The 16,418-nt window shown below is 48.2% G+C and overlaps 11 non-coding genes across 11 annotated transcripts; all 11 read right to left on the bottom strand.

The window, feature by feature from the left end:
• Window positions 1-861: 861 nt before the first annotated feature.
• Window positions 862-1,029, bottom strand: LOC142476684 (U1 spliceosomal RNA). The gene has a single exon (XR_012791891.1). It is a non-coding gene; the product is annotated as a U1 spliceosomal RNA (small nuclear RNA).
• A 1,262-nt stretch (window positions 1,030-2,291) lies between these two features.
• On the bottom strand, window positions 2,292-2,459 carry LOC142476683 (U1 spliceosomal RNA). The gene has a single exon (XR_012791890.1). It is a non-coding gene; the product is annotated as a U1 spliceosomal RNA (small nuclear RNA).
• Window positions 2,460-3,714: 1,255 nt separating this feature from the next.
• On the bottom strand, window positions 3,715-3,882 carry LOC142476682 (U1 spliceosomal RNA). Its single transcript, XR_012791889.1, has one exon. It is a non-coding gene; the product is annotated as a U1 spliceosomal RNA (small nuclear RNA).
• A 1,254-nt stretch (window positions 3,883-5,136) lies between these two features.
• On the bottom strand, window positions 5,137-5,304 carry LOC142476681 (U1 spliceosomal RNA). The gene has a single exon (XR_012791888.1). It is a non-coding gene; the product is annotated as a U1 spliceosomal RNA (small nuclear RNA).
• Window positions 5,305-6,557: 1,253 nt separating this feature from the next.
• Window positions 6,558-6,725, bottom strand: LOC142476680 (U1 spliceosomal RNA). Its single transcript, XR_012791887.1, has one exon. It is a non-coding gene; the product is annotated as a U1 spliceosomal RNA (small nuclear RNA).
• Window positions 6,726-7,978: 1,253 nt separating this feature from the next.
• On the bottom strand, window positions 7,979-8,146 carry LOC142476679 (U1 spliceosomal RNA). The gene has a single exon (XR_012791886.1). It is a non-coding gene; the product is annotated as a U1 spliceosomal RNA (small nuclear RNA).
• Window positions 8,147-9,411: 1,265 nt separating this feature from the next.
• On the bottom strand, window positions 9,412-9,579 carry LOC142476678 (U1 spliceosomal RNA). The gene has a single exon (XR_012791885.1). It is a non-coding gene; the product is annotated as a U1 spliceosomal RNA (small nuclear RNA).
• Window positions 9,580-10,800: 1,221 nt separating this feature from the next.
• On the bottom strand, window positions 10,801-10,968 carry LOC142476677 (U1 spliceosomal RNA). The gene has a single exon (XR_012791884.1). It is a non-coding gene; the product is annotated as a U1 spliceosomal RNA (small nuclear RNA).
• A 1,278-nt stretch (window positions 10,969-12,246) lies between these two features.
• LOC142476675 (U1 spliceosomal RNA) lies at window positions 12,247-12,414 on the bottom strand. Its single transcript, XR_012791882.1, has one exon. It is a non-coding gene; the product is annotated as a U1 spliceosomal RNA (small nuclear RNA).
• Window positions 12,415-13,660: 1,246 nt separating this feature from the next.
• Window positions 13,661-13,828, bottom strand: LOC142476674 (U1 spliceosomal RNA). The gene has a single exon (XR_012791881.1). It is a non-coding gene; the product is annotated as a U1 spliceosomal RNA (small nuclear RNA).
• A 1,272-nt stretch (window positions 13,829-15,100) lies between these two features.
• Window positions 15,101-15,268, bottom strand: LOC142476673 (U1 spliceosomal RNA). The gene has a single exon (XR_012791880.1). It is a non-coding gene; the product is annotated as a U1 spliceosomal RNA (small nuclear RNA).
• Between the last annotated feature and the right edge of the window lie 1,150 nt (window positions 15,269-16,418).

The following is a 16,418-nucleotide window of genomic DNA, read 5'->3' as shown; positions in this document are numbered from 1 at the left end:
CTTCTTGGTTTTAAAAGAAAGAAGCAATCACTTTGAACACCGCTCAGCTCTGTCATTTCAGCTGCCGGAGAGACAGGGGGACACCATATTTCTGGGGTGGCTTTCTACATCTCCCCTACCTGCTGGCACTCTCTTTTTCTGACCTCCACTGACACCTGCTGCTGCTGCATAAAAAGGGAGAGGTGCCCTGTCCTGCTGCCAAACGTGACACTTTGGCCCTTACCAGCATGGCTGCTTACCTGGCATTTGCATAAATATAGAAGCAAGCTAACACTGTCTGCTGCTCCATGGATAGAGATAGATAGATAGATAGATAGATAGATAGATAGATAGATAGATGATTGTTTTTTGCACAGCTCAGCAGATAGTCTGCAATCTGTTGCTTTTAAATGCTGCTCTTTGTTACTTTGGAGCCTAGAAACTCTAGAACGTACTGTACACTCCCTTTGTGATATCATCACAGGGGGTTGTCTGGCTACAGAGACCCAGACATACCATGTAGAACTAGGGTGGGGAGGGGGTGAAATAAAAACCCCATATCATATCCTGCAAGCAAGGACCGTCCATTTTTTCAAATCCAGATTTGATTGTAAATGTGCTGTTTTTTTCATAAATATATATATACAGTACACAGTATTTGTTTCCCTATTTCCCAATCCACCTGTGAACTTATTCCTAAACGTCTGTGCAGGTACATCATTGTCATTTGTCCCTGTTTGAGATGTTGCTAGCTGGCTATTTATTGTACATGGTGCTCCTTTTTGCCAGCAGTTATTGACCATGCCCAAAGCCCAAGCAGTGGGAATAGCAGCAGCTTGTCTGAACAAACACCTGTTTCTGTTTTTTGTAACCATCCAAAAACAGGGGAGAGCGCGCACGCAGTCCCCCACTACCAGAAATTGTGCAGTCGAGTTTCCCGCATGTGGGGAAATCGCAGAGGTCAGCTAGCTCCAAGTGCAATGAGCTAGCCTCGCCCTGGGAGAGCCACCTGCTGGAGCATGGCTTAAAACTCCCCTGCCAGGTAAGTATGAGTTGCAATGGCGCGCTGGGGGCAACTAGCCCTGTCCCAGGACAACTGTCACCCTTGTGGAGAGAGCAGCTTGGTCATTGGTGCAGCAAGCAACACAGTACCTGAGGCCTAGTATCTGAGCCGCTGCAGCCAGCACCTGCAGCAAGGAGCAGCCTAGGCCATTCCATGCAAACATTTGTGCTGCAGCAGCAGCAGCAGCAGCAGCAGCAGCAGCAGCAGCAATGAATATTTGTCAAACAACATAGATCCAAGACACCCCGTCCTCCTCCCCCCCCCAGAAGCGAAGCGAAGCAAAGCAAAGCAAAGCAAAGCAAAGCAAAGCAAAGCAAAGCAACACAAACCAAACCCTCCCCCCCATCCAACAAGCACCCAGAGCAGCCAAGCTTCGCCGTAAGGTACTTCTTCTTGGTTTTAAAAGAAAGAAGCAATCACTTTGAACACCGCTCAGCTCTGTCATTTCAGCTGCCGGAGAGACAGGGGGACACCATATTTCTGGGGTGGCTTTCTACATCTCCCCTACCTGCTGGCACTCTCTTTTTCTGACCTCCACTGACACCTGCTGCTGCTGCATAAAAAGGGAGAGGTGCCCTGTCCTGCTGCCAAACGTGACACTTTGGCCCTTACCAGCATGGCTGCTTACCTGGCATTTGCATAAATATAGAAGCAAGCTAACACTGTCTGCTGCTCCATGGATAGAGATAGATAGATAGATAGATAGATAGATAGATAGATAGATAGAGATTGTTTTTTGCACAGCTCAGCAGATAGTCTGCAATCTGTTGCTTTTAAATGCTGCTCTTTGTTACTTTGGAGCCTAGAAACTCTAGAACGTACTGTACACTCCCTTTGTGATATCATCACAGGGGGTTGTCTGGCTACAGAGACCCAGACATACCATGTAGAACTAGGGTGGGGAGGGGGTGAAATAAAAACCCCATATCATATCCTGCAAGCAAGGACCGTCCATTTTTTCAAATCCAGATTTGATTGTAAATGTGCTGTTTTTTTCATAAATATATATATACAGTACACAGTATTTGTTTCCCTATTTCCCAATCCACCTGTGAACTTATTCCTAAACGTCTGTGCAGGTACATCATTGTCATTTGTCCCTGTTTGAGATGTTGCTAGCTGGCTATTTATTGTACATGGTGCTCCTTTTTGCCAGCAGTTATTGACCATGCCCAAAGCCCAAGCAGTGGGAATAGCAGCAGCTTGTCTGAACAAACACCTGTTTCTGTTTTTTGTAACCATCCAAAAACAGGGGAGAGCGCGCACGCAGTCCCCCACTACCAGAAATTGTGCAGTCGAGTTTCCCGCATGTGGGGAAATCGCAGAGGTCAGCTAGCTCCAAGTGCAATGAGCTAGCCTCGCCCTGGGAGAGCCACCTGCTGGAGCATGGCTTAAAACTCCCCTGCCAGGTAAGTATGAGTTGCAATGGCGCGCTGGGGGCAACTAGCCCTGTCCCAGGACAACTGTCACCCTTGTGGAGAGAGCAGCTTGGTCATTGGTGCAGCAAGCAACACAGTACCTGAGGCCTAGTATCTGAGCCGCTGCAGCCAGCACCTGCAGCAAGGAGCAGCCTAGGCCATTCCATGCAAACATTTGTGCTGCAGCAGCAGCAGCAGCAGCAGCAGCAGCAGCAGCAGCAATGAATATTTGTCAAACAACATAGATCCAAGACACCCCGTCCTCCTCCCCCCCCCAGAAGCGAAGCGAAGCAAAGCAAAGCAAAGCAAAGCAAAGCAAAGCAAAGCCAAACCAAACCCTCCCCCCCATCCAACAAGCACCCAGAGCAGCCAAGCTTCGCCGTAAGGTACTTCTTCTTGGTTTTAAAAGAAAGAAGCAATCACTTTGAACACCGCTCAGCTCTGTCATTTCAGCTGCCGGAGAGACAGGGGGACACCATATTTCTGGGGTGGCTTTCTACATCTCCCCTACCTGCTGGCACTCTCTTTTTCTGACCTCCACTGACACCTGCTGCTGCTGCATAAAAAGGGAGAGGTGCCCTGTCCTGCTGCCAAACGTGACACTTTGGCCCTTACCAGCATGGCTGCTTACCTGGCATTTGCATAAATATAGAAGCAAGCTAACACTGTCTGCTGCTCCATGGATAGAGATAGATAGATAGATAGATAGATAGATAGATAGATAGATAGATAGATTGTTTTTTGCACAGCTCAGCAGATAGTCTGCAATCTGTTGCTTTTAAATGCTGCTCTTTGTTACTTTGGAGCCTAGAAACTCTAGAACGTACTGTACACTCCCTTTGTGATATCATCACAGGGGGTTGTCTGGCTACAGAGACCCAGACATACCATGTAGAACTAGGGTGGGGAGGGGGTGAAATAAAAACCCCATATCATATCCTGCAAGCAAGGACCGTCCATTTTTTCAAATCCAGATTTGATTGTAAATGTGCTGTTTTTTTCATAAATATATATATACAGTACACAGTATTTGTTTCCCTATTTCCCAATCCACCTGTGAACTTATTCCTAAACGTCTGTGCAGGTACATCATTGTCATTTGTCCCTGTTTGAGATGTTGCTAGCTGGCTATTTATTGTACATGGTGCTCCTTTTTGCCAGCAGTTATTGACCATGCCCAAAGCCCAAGCAGTGGGAATAGCAGCAGCTTGTCTGAACAAACACCTGTTTCTGTTTTTTGTAACCATCCAAAAACAGGGGAGAGCGCGCACGCAGTCCCCCACTACCAGAAATTGTGCAGTCGAGTTTCCCGCATGTGGGGAAATCGCAGAGGTCAGCTAGCTCCAAGTGCAATGAGCTAGCCTCGCCCTGGGAGAGCCACCTGCTGGAGCATGGCTTAAAACTCCCCTGCCAGGTAAGTATGAGTTGCAATGGCGCGCTGGGGGCAACTAGCCCTGTCCCAGGACAACTGTCACCCTTGTGGAGAGAGCAGCTTGGTCATTGGTGCAGCAAGCAACACAGTACCTGAGGCCTAGTATCTGAGCCGCTGCAGCCAGCACCTGCAGCAAGGAGCAGCCTAGGCCATTCCATGCAAACATTTGTGCTGCAGCAGCAGCAGCAGCAGCAGCAGCAGCAGCAGCAGCAATGAATATTTGTCAAACAACATAGATCCAAGACACCCCGTCCTCCTCCCCCCCCCAGAAGCGAAGCGAAGCAAAGCAAAGCAAAGCAAAGCAAAGCAAAGCAAAGCCAAACCAAACCCTCCCCCCCATCCAACAAGCACCCAGAGCAGCCAAGCTTCGCCGTAAGGTACTTCTTCTTGGTTTTAAAAGAAAGAAGCAATCACTTTGAACACCGCTCAGCTCTGTCATTTCAGCTGCCGGAGAGACAGGGGGACACCATATTTCTGGGGTGGCTTTCTACATCTCCCCTACCTGCTGGCACTCTCTTTTTCTGACCTCCACTGACACCTGCTGCTGCTGCATAAAAAGGGAGAGGTGCCCTGTCCTGCTGCCAAACGTGACACTTTGGCCCTTACCAGCATGGCTGCTTACCTGGCATTTGCATAAATATAGAAGCAAGCTAACACTGTCTGCTGCTCCATGGATAGAGATAGATAGATAGATAGATAGATAGATAGATAGATAGATAGATGATTGTTTTTTGCACAGCTCAGCAGATAGTCTGCAATCTGTTGCTTTTAAATGCTGCTCTTTGTTACTTTGGAGCCTAGAAACTCTAGAACGTACTGTACACTCCCTTTGTGATATCATCACAGGGGGTTGTCTGGCTACAGAGACCCAGACATACCATGTAGAACTAGGGTGGGGAGGGGGTGAAATAAAAACCCCATATCATATCCTGCAAGCAAGGACCGTCCATTTTTTCAAATCCAGATTTGATTGTAAATGTGCTGTTTTTTTCATAAATATATATATACAGTACACAGTATTTGTTTCCCTATTTCCCAATCCACCTGTGAACTTATTCCTAAACGTCTGTGCAGGTACATCATTGTCATTTGTCCCTGTTTGAGATGTTGCTAGCTGGCTATTTATTGTACATGGTGCTCCTTTTTGCCAGCAGTTATTGACCATGCCCAAAGCCCAAGCAGTGGGAATAGCAGCAGCTTGTCTGAACAAACACCTGTTTCTGTTTTTTGTAACCATCCAAAAACAGGGGAGAGCGCGCACGCAGTCCCCCACTACCAGAAATTGTGCAGTCGAGTTTCCCGCATGTGGGGAAATCGCAGAGGTCAGCTAGCTCCAAGTGCAATGAGCTAGCCTCGCCCTGGGAGAGCCACCTGCTGGAGCATGGCTTAAAACTCCCCTGCCAGGTAAGTATGAGTTGCAATGGCGCGCTGGGGGCAACTAGCCCTGTCCCAGGACAACTGTCACCCTTGTGGAGAGAGCAGCTTGGTCATTGGTGCAGCAAGCAACACAGTACCTGAGGCCTAGTATCTGAGCCGCTGCAGCCAGCACCTGCAGCAAGGAGCAGCCTAGGCCATTCCATGCAAACATTTGTGCTGCAGCAGCAGCAGCAGCAGCAGCAGCAGCAGCAGCAGCAATGAATATTTGTCAAACAACATAGATCCAAGACACCCCGTCCTCCTCCCCCCCCCAGAAGCGAAGCGAAGCAAAGCAAAGCAAAGCAAAGCAAAGCAAAGCAAAGCCAAACCAAACCCTCCCCCCCATCCAACAAGCACCCAGAGCAGCCAAGCTTCGCCGTAAGGTACTTCTTCTTGGTTTTAAAAGAAAGAAGCAATCACTTTGAACACCGCTCAGCTCTGTCATTTCAGCTGCCGGAGAGACAGGGGGACACCATATTTCTGGGGTGGCTTTCTACATCTCCCCTACCTGCTGGCACTCTCTTTTTCTGACCTCCACTGACACCTGCTGCTGCTGCATAAAAAGGGAGAGGTGCCCTGTCCTGCTGCCAAACGTGACACTTTGGCCCTTACCAGCATGGCTGCTTACCTGGCATTTGCATAAATATAGAAGCAAGCTAACACTGTCTGCTGCTCCATGGATAGAGATAGATAGATAGATAGATAGATAGATAGATAGATAGATAGAGATTGTTTTTTGCACAGCTCAGCAGATAGTCTGCAATCTGTTGCTTTTAAATGCTGCTCTTTGTTACTTTGGAGCCTAGAAACTCTAGAACGTACTGTACACTCCCTTTGTGATATCATCACAGGGGGTTGTCTGGCTACAGAGACCCAGACATACCATGTAGAACTAGGGTGGGGAGGGGGTGAAATAAAAACCCCATATCATATCCTGCAAGCAAGGACCGTCCATTTTTTCAAATCCAGATTTGATTGTAAATGTGCTGTTTTTTTCATAAATATATATATACAGTACACAGTATTTGTTTCCCTATTTCCCAATCCACCTGTGAACTTATTCCTAAACGTCTGTGCAGGTACATCATTGTCATTTGTCCCTGTTTGAGATGTTGCTAGCTGGCTATTTATTGTACATGGTGCTCCTTTTTGCCAGCAGTTATTGACCATGCCCAAAGCCCAAGCAGTGGGAATAGCAGCAGCTTGTCTGAACAAACACCTGTTTCTGTTTTTTGTAACCATCCAAAAACAGGGGAGAGCGCGCACGCAGTCCCCCACTACCAGAAATTGTGCAGTCGAGTTTCCCGCATGTGGGGAAATCGCAGAGGTCAGCTAGCTCCAAGTGCAATGAGCTAGCCTCGCCCTGGGAGAGCCACCTGCTGGAGCATGGCTTAAAACTCCCCTGCCAGGTAAGTATGAGTTGCAATGGCGCGCTGGGGGCAACTAGCCCTGTCCCAGGACAACTGTCACCCTTGTGGAGAGAGCAGCTTGGTCATTGGTGCAGCAAGCAACACAGTACCTGAGGCCTAGTATCTGAGCCGCTGCAGCCAGCACCTGCAGCAAGGAGCAGCCTAGGCCATTCCATGCAAACATTTGTGCTGCAGCAGCAGCAGCAGCAGCAGCAGCAGCAGCAGCAGCAATGAATATTTGTCAAACAACATAGATCCAAGACACCCCGTCCTCCTCCCCCCCCCAGAAGCGAAGCGAAGCAAAGCAAAGCAAAGCAAAGCAAAGCAAAGCAAAGCCAAACCAAACCCTCCCCCCCATCCAACAAGCACCCAGAGCAGCCAAGCTTCGCCGTAAGGTACTTCTTCTTGGTTTTAAAAGAAAGAAGCAATCACTTTGAACACCGCTCAGCTCTGTCATTTCAGCTGCCGGAGAGACAGGGGGACACCATATTTCTGGGGTGGCTTTCTACATCTCCCCTACCTGCTGGCACTCTCTTTTTCTGACCTCCACTGACACCTGCTGCTGCTGCATAAAAAGGGAGAGGTGCCCTGTCCTGCTGCCAAACGTGACACTTTGGCCCTTACCAGCATGGCTGCTTACCTGGCATTTGCATAAATATAGAAGCAAGCTAACACTGTCTGCTGCTCCATGGATAGAGATAGATAGATAGATAGATAGATAGATAGATAGATAGATAGAGATTGTTTTTTGCACAGCTCAGCAGATAGTCTGCAATCTGTTGCTTTTAAATGCTGCTCTTTGTTACTTTGGAGCCTAGAAACTCTAGAACGTACTGTACACTCCCTTTGTGATATCATCACAGGGGGTTGTCTGGCTACAGAGACCCAGACATACCATGTAGAACTAGGGTGGGGAGGGGGTGAAATAAAAACCCCATATCATATCCTGCAAGCAAGGACCGTCCATTTTTTCAAATCCAGATTTGATTGTAAATGTGCTGTTTTTTTCATAAATATATATATACAGTACACAGTATTTGTTTCCCTATTTCCCAATCCACCTGTGAACTTATTCCTAAACGTCTGTGCAGGTACATCATTGTCATTTGTCCCTGTTTGAGATGTTGCTAGCTGGCTATTTATTGTACATGGTGCTCCTTTTTGCCAGCAGTTATTGACCATGCCCAAAGCCCAAGCAGTGGGAATAGCAGCAGCTTGTCTGAACAAACACCTGTTTCTGTTTTTTGTAACCATCCAAAAACAGGGGAGAGCGCGCACGCAGTCCCCCACTACCAGAAATTGTGCAGTCGAGTTTCCCGCATGTGGGGAAATCGCAGAGGTCAGCTAGCTCCAAGTGCAATGAGCTAGCCTCGCCCTGGGAGAGCCACCTGCTGGAGCATGGCTTAAAACTCCCCTGCCAGGTAAGTATGAGTTGCAATGGCGCGCTGGGGGCAACTAGCCCTGTCCCAGGACAACTGTCACCCTTGTGGAGAGAGCAGCTTGGTCATTGGTGCAGCAAGCAACACAGTACCTGAGGCCTAGTATCTGAGCCGCTGCAGCCAGCACCTGCAGCAAGGAGCAGCCTAGGCCATTCCATGCAAACATTTGTGCTGCAGCAGCAGCAGCAGCAGCAGCAGCAGCAGCAGCAGCAATGAATATTTGTCAAACAACATAGATCCAAGACACCCCGTCCTCCTCCCCCCCCCAGAAGCGAAGCGAAGCAAAGCAAAGCAAAGCAAAGCAAAGCAAAGCAAAGCAAAGCCAAACCAAACCCTCCCCCCCATCCAACAAGCACCCAGAGCAGCCAAGCTTCGCCGTAAGGTACTTCTTCTTGGTTTTAAAAGAAAGAAGCAATCACTTTGAACACCGCTCAGCTCTGTCATTTCAGCTGCCGGAGAGACAGGGGGACACCATATTTCTGGGGTGGCTTTCTACATCTCCCCTACCTGCTGGCACTCTCTTTTTCTGACCTCCACTGACACCTGCTGCTGCTGCATAAAAAGGGAGAGGTGAGAGGTGCCCTGTCCTGCTGCCAAACGTGACACTTTGGCCCTTACCAGCATGGCTGCTTACCTGGCATTTGCATAAATATAGAAGCAAGCTAACACTGTCTGCTGCTCCATGGATAGAGATAGATAGATAGATAGATAGATAGATAGATAGATAGATAGAGATTGTTTTTTGCACAGCTCAGCAGATAGTCTGCAATCTGTTGCTTTTAAATGCTGCTCTTTGTTACTTTGGAGCCTAGAAACTCTAGAACGTACTGTACACTCCCTTTGTGATATCATCACAGGGGGTTGTCTGGCTACAGAGACCCAGACATACCATGTAGAACTAGGGTGGGGAGGGGGTGAAATAAAAACCCCATATCATATCCTGCAAGCAAGGACCGTCCATTTTTTCAAATCCAGATTTGATTGTAAATGTGCTGTTTTTTTCATAAATATATATATACAGTACACAGTATTTGTTTCCCTATTTCCCAATCCACCTGTGAACTTATTCCTAAACGTCTGTGCAGGTACATCATTGTCATTTGTCCCTGTTTGAGATGTTGCTAGCTGGCTATTTATTGTACATGGTGCTCCTTTTTGCCAGCAGTTATTGACCATGCCCAAAGCCCAAGCAGTGGGAATAGCAGCAGCTTGTCTGAACAAACACCTGTTTCTGTTTTTTGTAACCATCCAAAAACAGGGGAGAGCGCGCACGCAGTCCCCCACTACCAGAAATTGTGCAGTCGAGTTTCCCGCATGTGGGGAAATCGCAGAGGTCAGCTAGCTCCAAGTGCAATGAGCTAGCCTCGCCCTGGGAGAGCCACCTGCTGGAGCATGGCTTAAAACTCCCCTGCCAGGTAAGTATGAGTTGCAATGGCGCGCTGGGGGCAACTAGCCCTGTCCCAGGACAACTGTCACCCTTGTGGAGAGAGCAGCTTGGTCATTGGTGCAGCAAGCAACACAGTACCTGAGGCCTAGTATCTGAGCCGCTGCAGCCAGCACCTGCAGCAAGGAGCAGCCTAGGCCATTCCATGCAAACATTTGTGCTGCAGCAGCAGCAGCAGCAGCAGCAGCAGCAGCAGCAGCAATGAATATTTGTCAAACAACATAGATCCAAGACACCCCGTCCTCCTCCCCCCCCCAGAAGCGAAGCGAAGCAAAGCAAAGCAAAGCAAAGCAAAGCAAAGCAAAGCCAAACCAAACCCTCCCCCCCATCCAACAAGCACCCAGAGCAGCCAAGCTTCGCCGTAAGGTACTTCTTCTTGGTTTTAAAAGAAAGAAGCAATCACTTTGAACACCGCTCAGCTCTGTCATTTCAGCTGCCGGAGAGACAGGGGGACACCATATTTCTGGGGTGGCTTTCTACATCTCCCCTACCTGCTGGCACTCTCTTTTTCTGACCTCCACTGACACCTGCTGCTGCTGCATAAAAAGGGAGAGGTGCCCTGTCCTGCTGCCAAACGTGACACTTTGGCCCTTACCAGCATGGCTGCTTACCTGGCATTTGCATAAATATAGAAGCAAGCTAACACTGTCTGCTGCTCCATGGATAGAGATAGATAGATAGATAGATAGATAGATAGATAGATAGATAGATAGAGATTGTTTTTTGCACAGCTCAGCAGATAGTCTGCAATCTGTTGCTTTTAAATGCTGCTCTTTGTTACTTTGGAGCCTAGAAACTCTAGAACGTACTGTACACTCCCTTTGTGATATCATCACAGGGGGTTGTCTGGCTACAGAGACCCAGACATACCATGTAGAACTAGGGTGGGGAGGGGGTGAAATAAAAACCCCATATCATATCCTGCAAGCAAGGACCGTCCATTTTTTCAAATCCAGATTTGATTGTAAATGTGCTGTTTTTTTCATAAATATATATATACAGTACACAGTATTTGTTTCCCTATTTCCCAATCCACCTGTGAACTTATTCCTAAACGTCTGTGCAGGTACATCATTGTCATTTGTCCCTGTTTGAGATGTTGCTAGCTGGCTATTTATTGTACATGGTGCTCCTTTTTGCCAGCAGTTATTGACCATGCCCAACAAACACCTGTTTCTGTTTTTTGTAACCATCCAAAAACAGGGGAGAGCGCGCACGCAGTCCCCCACTACCAGAAATTGTGCAGTCGAGTTTCCCGCATGTGGGGAAATCGCAGAGGTCAGCTAGCTCCAAGTGCAATGAGCTAGCCTCGCCCTGGGAGAGCCACCTGCTGGAGCATGGCTTAAAACTCCCCTGCCAGGTAAGTATGAGTTGCAATGGCGCGCTGGGGGCAACTAGCCCTGTCCCAGGACAACTGTCACCCTTGTGGAGAGAGCAGCTTGGTCATTGGTGCAGCAAGCAACACAGTACCTGAGGCCTAGTATCTGAGCCGCTGCAGCCAGCACCTGCAGCAAGGAGCAGCCTAGGCCATTCCATGCAAACATTTGTGCTGCAGCAGCAGCAGCAGCAGCAGCAGCAGCAGCAGCAATGAATATTTGTCAAACAACATAGATCCAAGACACCCCGTCCTCCTCCCCCCCCCAGAAGCGAAGCGAAGCAAAGCAAAGCAAAGCAAAGCAAAGCAAGCAAAGCAAAGCAAAGCAAAGCAAAGCAAAGCCAAACCAAACCCTCCCCCCCATCCAACAAGCACCCAGAGCAGCCAAGCTTCGCCGTAAGGTACTTCTTCTTGGTTTTAAAAGAAAGAAGCAATCACTTTGAACACCGCTCAGCTCTGTCATTTCAGCTGCCGGAGAGACAGGGGGACACCATATTTCTGGGGTGGCTTTCTACATCTCCCCTACCTGCTGGCACTCTCTTTTTCTGACCTCCACTGACACCTGCTGCTGCTGCATAAAAAGGGAGAGGTGCCCTGTCCTGCTGCCAAACGTGACACTTTGGCCCTTACCAGCATGGCTGCTTACCTGGCATTTGCATAAATATAGAAGCAAGCTAACACTGTCTGCTGCTCCATGGATAGAGATAGATAGATAGATAGATAGATAGATAGATAGATAGATAGATAGAGATTGTTTTTTGCACAGCTCAGCAGATAGTCTGCAATCTGTTGCTTTTAAATGCTGCTCTTTGTTACTTTGGAGCCTAGAAACTCTAGAACGTACTGTACACTCCCTTTGTGATATCATCACAGGGGGTTGTCTGGCTACAGAGACCCAGACATACCATGTAGAACTAGGGTGGGGAGGGGGTGAAATAAAAACCCCATATCATATCCTGCAAGCAAGGACCGTCCATTTTTTCAAATCCAGATTTGATTGTAAATGTGCTGTTTTTTTCATAAATATATATATACAGTACACAGTATTTGTTTCCCTATTTCCCAATCCACCTGTGAACTTATTCCTAAACGTCTGTGCAGGTACATCATTGTCATTTGTCCCTGTTTGAGATGTTGCTAGCTGGCTATTTATTGTACATGGTGCTCCTTTTTGCCAGCAGTTATTGACCATGCCCAAAGCCCAAGCAGTGGGAATAGCAGCAGCTTGTCTGAACAAACACCTGTTTCTGTTTTTTGTAACCATCCAAAAACAGGGGAGAGCGCGCACGCAGTCCCCCACTACCAGAAATTGTGCAGTCGAGTTTCCCGCATGTGGGGAAATCGCAGAGGTCAGCTAGCTCCAAGTGCAATGAGCTAGCCTCGCCCTGGGAGAGCCACCTGCTGGAGCATGGCTTAAAACTCCCCTGCCAGGTAAGTATGAGTTGCAATGGCGCGCTGGGGGCAACTAGCCCTGTCCCAGGACAACTGTCACCCTTGTGGAGAGAGCAGCTTGGTCATTGGTGCAGCAAGCAACACAGTACCTGAGGCCTAGTATCTGAGCCGCTGCAGCCAGCACCTGCAGCAAGGAGCAGCCTAGGCCATTCCATGCAAACATTTGTGCTGCAGCAGCAGCAGCAGCAGCAGCAGCAGCAGCAGCAATGAATATTTGTCAAACAACATAGATCCAAGACACCCCGTCCTCCTCCCCCCCCCAGAAGCGAAGCGAAGCAAAGCAAAGCAAAGCAAAGCAAAGCAAAGCAAAGCCAAACCAAACCCTCCCCCCCATCCAACAAGCACCCAGAGCAGCCAAGCTTCGCCGTAAGGTACTTCTTCTTGGTTTTAAAAGAAAGAAGCAATCACTTTGAACACCGCTCAGCTCTGTCATTTCAGCTGCCGGAGAGACAGGGGGACACCATATTTCTGGGGTGGCTTTCTACATCTCCCCTACCTGCTGGCACTCTCTTTTTCTGACCTCCACTGACACCTGCTGCTGCTGCATAAAAAGGGAGAGGTGCCCTGTCCTGCTGCCAAACGTGACACTTTGGCCCTTACCAGCATGGCTGCTTACCTGGCATTTGCATAAATATAGAAGCAAGCTAACACTGTCTGCTGCTCCATGGATAGAGATAGATAGATAGATAGATAGATAGATAGATAGATAGAGATTGTTTTTTGCACAGCTCAGCAGATAGTCTGCAATCTGTTGCTTTTAAATGCTGCTCTTTGTTACTTTGGAGCCTAGAAACTCTAGAACGTACTGTACACTCCCTTTGTGATATCATCACAGGGGGTTGTCTGGCTACAGAGACCCAGACATACCATGTAGAACTAGGGTGGGGAGGGGGTGAAATAAAAACCCCATATCATATCCTGCAAGCAAGGACCGTCCATTTTTTCAAATCCAGATTTGATTGTAAATGTGCTGTTTTTTTCATAAATATATATATACAGTACACAGTATTTGTTTCCCTATTTCCCAATCCACCTGTGAACTTATTCCTAAACGTCTGTGCAGGTACATCATTGTCATTTGTCCCTGTTTGAGATGTTGCTAGCTGGCTATTTATTGTACATGGTGCTCCTTTTTGCCAGCAGTTATTGACCATGCCCAAAGCCCAAGCAGTGGGAATAGCAGCAGCTTGTCTGAACAAACACCTGTTTCTGTTTTTTGTAACCATCCAAAAACAGGGGAGAGCGCGCACGCAGTCCCCCACTACCAGAAATTGTGCAGTCGAGTTTCCCGCATGTGGGGAAATCGCAGAGGTCAGCTAGCTCCAAGTGCAATGAGCTAGCCTCGCCCTGGGAGAGCCACCTGCTGGAGCATGGCTTAAAACTCCCCTGCCAGGTAAGTATGAGTTGCAATGGCGCGCTGGGGGCAACTAGCCCTGTCCCAGGACAACTGTCACCCTTGTGGAGAGAGCAGCTTGGTCATTGGTGCAGCAAGCAACACAGTACCTGAGGCCTAGTATCTGAGCCGCTGCAGCCAGCACCTGCAGCAAGGAGCAGCCTAGGCCATTCCATGCAAACATTTGTGCTGCAGCAGCAGCAGCAGCAGCAGCAGCAGCAGCAGCAGCAATGAATATTTGTCAAACAACATAGATCCAAGACACCCCGTCCTCCTCCCCCCCCCAGAAGCGAAGCGAAGCAAAGCAAAGCAAAGCAAAGCAAAGCAAAGCAAAGCAAAGCAAAGCAAAGCCAAACCAAACCCTCCCCCCCATCCAACAAGCACCCAGAGCAGCCAAGCTTCGCCGTAAGGTACTTCTTCTTGGTTTTAAAAGAAAGAAGCAATCACTTTGAACACCGCTCAGCTCTGTCATTTCAGCTGCCGGAGAGACAGGGGGACACCATATTTCTGGGGTGGCTTTCTACATCTCCCCTACCTGCTGGCACTCTCTTTTTCTGACCTCCACTGACACCTGCTGCTGCTGCATAAAAAGGGAGAGGTGCCCTGTCCTGCTGCCAAACGTGACACTTTGGCCCTTACCAGCATGGCTGCTTACCTGGCATTTGCATAAATATAGAAGCAAGCTAACACTGTCTGCTGCTCCATGGATAGAGATAGATAGATAGATAGATAGATAGATAGATAGATAGATAGATAGAGATTGTTTTTTGCACAGCTCAGCAGATAGTCTGCAATCTGTTGCTTTTAAATGCTGCTCTTTGTTACTTTGGAGCCTAGAAACTCTAGAACGTACTGTACACTCCCTTTGTGATATCATCACAGGGGGTTGTCTGGCTACAGAGACCCAGACATACCATGTAGAACTAGGGTGGGGAGGGGGTGAAATAAAAACCCCATATCATATCCTGCAAGCAAGGACCGTCCATTTTTTCAAATCCAGATTTGATTGTAAATGTGCTGTTTTTTTCATAAATATATATATACAGTACACAGTATTTGTTTCCCTATTTCCCAATCCACCTGTGAACTTATTCCTAAACGTCTGTGCAGGTACATCATTGTCATTTGTCCCTGTTTGAGATGTTGCTAGCTGGCTATTTATTGTACATGGTGCTCCTTTTTGCCAGCAGTTATTGACCATGCCCAAAGCCCAAGCAGTGGGAATAGCAGCAGCTTGTCTGAACAAACACCTGTTTCTGTTTTTTGTAACCATCCAAAAACAGGGGAGAGCGCGCACGCAGTCCCCCACTACCAGAAATTGTGCAGTCGAGTTTCCCGCATGTGGGGAAATCGCAGAGGTCAGCTAGCTCCAAGTGCAATGAGCTAGCCTCGCCCTGGGAGAGCCACCTGCTGGAGCATGGCTTAAAACTCCCCTGCCAGGTAAGTATGAGTTGCAATGGCGCGCTGGGGGCAACTAGCCCTGTCCCAGGACAACTGTCACCCTTGTGGAGAGAGCAGCTTGGTCATTGGTGCAGCAAGCAACACAGTACCTGAGGCCTAGTATCTGAGCCGCTGCAGCCAGCACCTGCAGCAAGGAGCAGCCTAGGCCATTCCATGCAAACATTTGTGCTCAGCAGCAGCAGCAGCAGCAGCAGCAGCAGCAGCAGCAATGAATATTTGTCAAACAACATAGATCCAAGACACCCCGTCCTCCTCCCCCCCCCAGAAGCGAAGCGAAGCAAAGCAAAGCAAAGCAAAGCAAAGCAAAGCAAAGCCAAACCAAACCCTCCCCCCCATCCAACAAGCACCCAGAGCAGCCAAGCTTCGCCGTAAGGTACTTCTTCTTGGTTTTAAAAGAAAGAAGCAATCACTTTGAACACCGCTCAGCTCTGTCATTTCAGCTGCCGGAGAGACAGGGGGACACCATATTTCTGGGGTGGCTTTCTACATCTCCCCTACCTGCTGGCACTCTCTTTTTCTGACCTCCACTGACACCTGCTGCTGCTGCATAAAAAGGGAGAGGTGCCCTGTCCTGCTGCCAAACGTGACACTTTGGCCCTTACCAGCATGGCTGCTTACCTGGCATTTGCATAAATATAGAAGCAAGCTAACACTGTCTGCTGCTCCATGGATAGAGATAGATAGATAGATAGATAGATAGATAGATAGATAGATAGATAGAGATTGTTTTTTGCACAGCTCAGCAGATAGTCTGCAATCTGTTGCTTTTAAATGCTGCTCTTTGTTACTTTGGAGCCTAGAAACTCTAGAACGTACTGTACACTCCCTTTGTGATATCATCACAGGGGGTTGTCTGGCTACAGAGACCCAGACATACCATGTAGAACTAGGGTGGGGAGGGGGTGAAATAAAAACCCCATATCATATCCTGCAAGCAAGGACCGTCCATTTTTTCAAATCCAGATTTGATTGTAAATGTGCTGTTTTTTTCATAAATATATATATACAGTACACAGTATTTGTTTCCCTATTTCCCAATCCACCTGTGAACTTATTCCTAAACGTCTGTGCAGGTACATCATTGTCATTTGTCCCTGTTTGAGATGTTGCTAGCTGGCTATTTATTGTACATGGTGC

The sequence above is a fragment of the Ascaphus truei genome, unplaced genomic scaffold (genome assembly GCF_040206685.1).
Source record: "Ascaphus truei isolate aAscTru1 unplaced genomic scaffold, aAscTru1.hap1 HAP1_SCAFFOLD_1643, whole genome shotgun sequence".
Taxonomy (NCBI): Eukaryota; Metazoa; Chordata; class Amphibia; order Anura; family Ascaphidae; genus Ascaphus; species Ascaphus truei.
This window is presented reverse-complemented; position numbering and strand designations above follow the sequence as displayed.